This window comes from Pteropus vampyrus, unplaced genomic scaffold (assembly GCF_000151845.1).
Source record: "Pteropus vampyrus isolate Shadow unplaced genomic scaffold, Pvam_2.0 Scaffold101, whole genome shotgun sequence".
Taxonomy (NCBI): domain Eukaryota; kingdom Metazoa; phylum Chordata; class Mammalia; order Chiroptera; family Pteropodidae; genus Pteropus; species Pteropus vampyrus.
Genome location: NW_011888882.1, coordinates 5,366,181 through 5,369,182, shown reverse-complemented (window position 1 = coordinate 5,369,182; position 3,002 = coordinate 5,366,181). Strand labels below are relative to the sequence as shown.

Sequence of the window (3,002 nt, the reverse complement as noted above, 5' to 3'; positions counted from 1 at the left end):
AAAAAAAAAAAAAAAAATGTTTTAGTGGTCTGTAACAGAAAATAGGAAAACAAAACAGCAAAGTAGTCCATTCCGAGACCTTACCACAGATCACTAACTTAAGTTACATAGACAGGAAATCTTTGGGTACAGGGGAAAAAGACGAGCCAAACGAGAAAAGCAATGGCTATTTATTAGAGCTTTGCTATAGCAAGGGACTTGGCTACCGTCACTCCAAGGCAGGCACAGGAGAGAGAAGCTTTCAGGGACAAAAGAGACAACTTCGAGTGTGTCAGCTGCAGGAAGCTACAGGTGAGCTAACTAGAAGTTGGATTCCACATATTGTGTAATTGGTTAGAAGAGCTTATTTAGTTTTTCTGGTTGTTCTTTAATTAGAAATGGGACAAAAATTAGAGAAGATATTAATTAATTCCTGGCCATTCGGGGCCCATTGTTTCAGAAATTATTGTTTTGCTTTCTGAGTTGTTGCTAGAGATAGCAAACTGGCTTCCTGCAAACCTGACCTACAGCAAGCTGGCTTCCAGGGCTGGTTATTATAAATAAGGAGTTGGTTTCCAAGTCCAGTTGCAGTAGGTCAGAGTTCTACTTTTATATAAGTTCTGGGCATGGTCTCTATATTCAGTCCCTCTTTCAGACAAAGTCAGATAGCTCTCTCTAGGCAAATGTGATTCCCAGCATGTCTAGACAGCACCTTTGAGAGACAGCTAATCCTTGTCTGCCTCGACCAGAAGTGCTGAAGGACACTCCTGCTTATGTGAGCCCATCCCCAAGATGATGCCCCAAGATGGTGAGCAAGAAAGGGAGGCTGGTAGCTATGTAGCAGTGGAGCCCTGTGAGGAGAGAGAGAACAGTGTTCAGTGATTCTCAGCTCCAGCTGTGAGAACCCTATGGCAATTTTGAACAAATACTGATGTTAGTGCCCCACCCCATTCCCCAAAGATTCTACTTTAATAGAGCAGAACTGAACATTGGTATTTTTTCAAAATCTCCCAGGTGATTCTAATGTGCAGCCCAGGTTGGTAGCTACTGACCCAAATTTTTACAGTGGTCCCCCCAGGCACCAAGTGCTCCTATGAGAATGTAATGCCTGATGATCTGAGGTGAAGCTGAGGCAGCGATACTAGTGCTGGGGAGTGTCTACAATTACAGATGAAGCTTCTCTCGCTCTCGCTCACCTGTGTTTCACCTCCTGCCATGTGGCCTGGTTCCTAACGGGCTACAGACAGGTATTGATCCATGGCTAGGGGGCGGGGGGCACGTTGGAGACCTCCTCTTTGAGATACACTTGGGAACAAATGCTTAGCAATTAGTAAAAATGAAACAGGGCATGCAGCCATGATCACTTTCTCAAGACACCTCTAATCTTTGTCTTGTAATGTTAGACTTTAGAAATATAAAATGCAGAGAAAGTAAATGAGAGTAGCAAATAGACAATGGTCATAGAGTACGAGCCTACCTACGCAATATGAAAATGCTGTAGGTTCAAAACCAGGGGTGTGAGCAACAAATGAGTATACTTCAAACCACCTTTAACACAACTAAAGACTACCTATTCTAAGCAGCACTCTTTATTTTTATTTTTATCATTAAAATTTTTATTTCCCTTCTTTAAAATGCCATTTTATCACAACATTATTTCTTACAGATTTTGTATAACTCTGTGTGTGTGCATGCATGTTTATTTTCAGTCTATCTAAGTTCATACATTTCTCAAATACTTCAAACAGAATTGGCGTTTTGGGCATATAAACTCCAAAACCTCAAAAGAATCATATACTTACTCAATACACCTGGTATCCATTTTTTATTTCTAGTCAGTTCTAATTTTTCAAATTTACCAATTTATCTGAATTTGATACAATACCACCCCCTGCTGGAAATCTATAGAGAAGACCCCTCGTTTGAATGCCTCCTCCCTGCCTTTCTCTCTCCCCTTCTTTTTCTCTCCCAGCAGAATTTTCTCTTCAAACAAAATCATATGCAAAAGCTCGCTGAACGAAACGATAAAAACAAAGTTATGTTGGGGGCTTTCTCTTTCCCACATTCTCATTGCCAACCTCACATCGCCCTCAGGATATCCAAAAGAACTTATCACTCAACATACGCCATCTCCCCCTCCCCCCCGCAAATTAAAATTGCACCTAGTTCTCCCACGCTTCCTTATCTCAACGAATACCACCTCCTTTACCATTCTCTCACTCAAGACAAAGCCCACCTGAGGATTCACAATACCCGTGAATGGGTTGAAGGCTCTGAGTAGGCCCAAAAAGCCAGGTTAAATTTAGTTAATTCAGCAATTCCCAGGCTCATTTTATCATGAGACACAATCCCCTTCTCCCCAGTGCTTTTTAACAACTTGCAGGAAACTCTGGTTATACTTCATTCAGAAGGATTGTTCCATCTTAATTAGCAAATTAGCTCTTTGGCTGCACATGCTATCCAATCTTCCAAAATGCTTAGGCAAAGTCAGCTATATAACCACCCGCTCTCAATCATCTGTGGTAATGAAAAGTACAACCCTTAGGCGATGGACCCCAGACAGCTATTGAGTTGATGCCACATCCATAGGCAACTTCATCCCTGTCTTCTACCAGGAATTCTTCCAGCAGGAGTCATGCTTTGTCTTCCATTAAATGTAATAAACCTGCACTGTGTGATCACCATGCCATTTATTTAGAGGGATTATAAGGCTCGCTTGGCTACAATTTTTGAGCATTGTGGGCAGCTCTGCAACTGACAGTGAGTTCAGTGATATCCATACGTTATCTCCTCCTATGGATTTATGAACCAAAAATGTCAAAGTCCCTATAGCTTCCAGCATCCATGTAAATTAGCATAGATCCTTGAACACCGGATCTAAAAGAAATCTTTGTTTTTAACAAAAATAGAGCTTTATGCCCCATGTCATTAGTACTAGACTTAAGTCTAATACCAGAACAGCACTAGATTAGATTAGTACTAGTCCTAAATATAATGATACCTATTGTATCATTTCTGATTTT

General features: G+C 41.0%; 1 protein-coding gene across 1 annotated transcript in view; it reads right to left on the bottom strand.

Moving 5' to 3' along the window:
• Positions 1-1,787: 1,787 nt before the first annotated feature.
• Positions 1,788-3,002, bottom strand: part of DDO (D-aspartate oxidase) — a 20,564-nt gene continuing 19,349 nt past the window's right edge. The window contains exon 6 of the transcript XR_002781470.1: positions 1,788-2,932. The gene's annotated coding sequence lies outside the window, so the exon portion shown is untranslated. The remainder of the gene's footprint in view (positions 2,933-3,002) is intronic.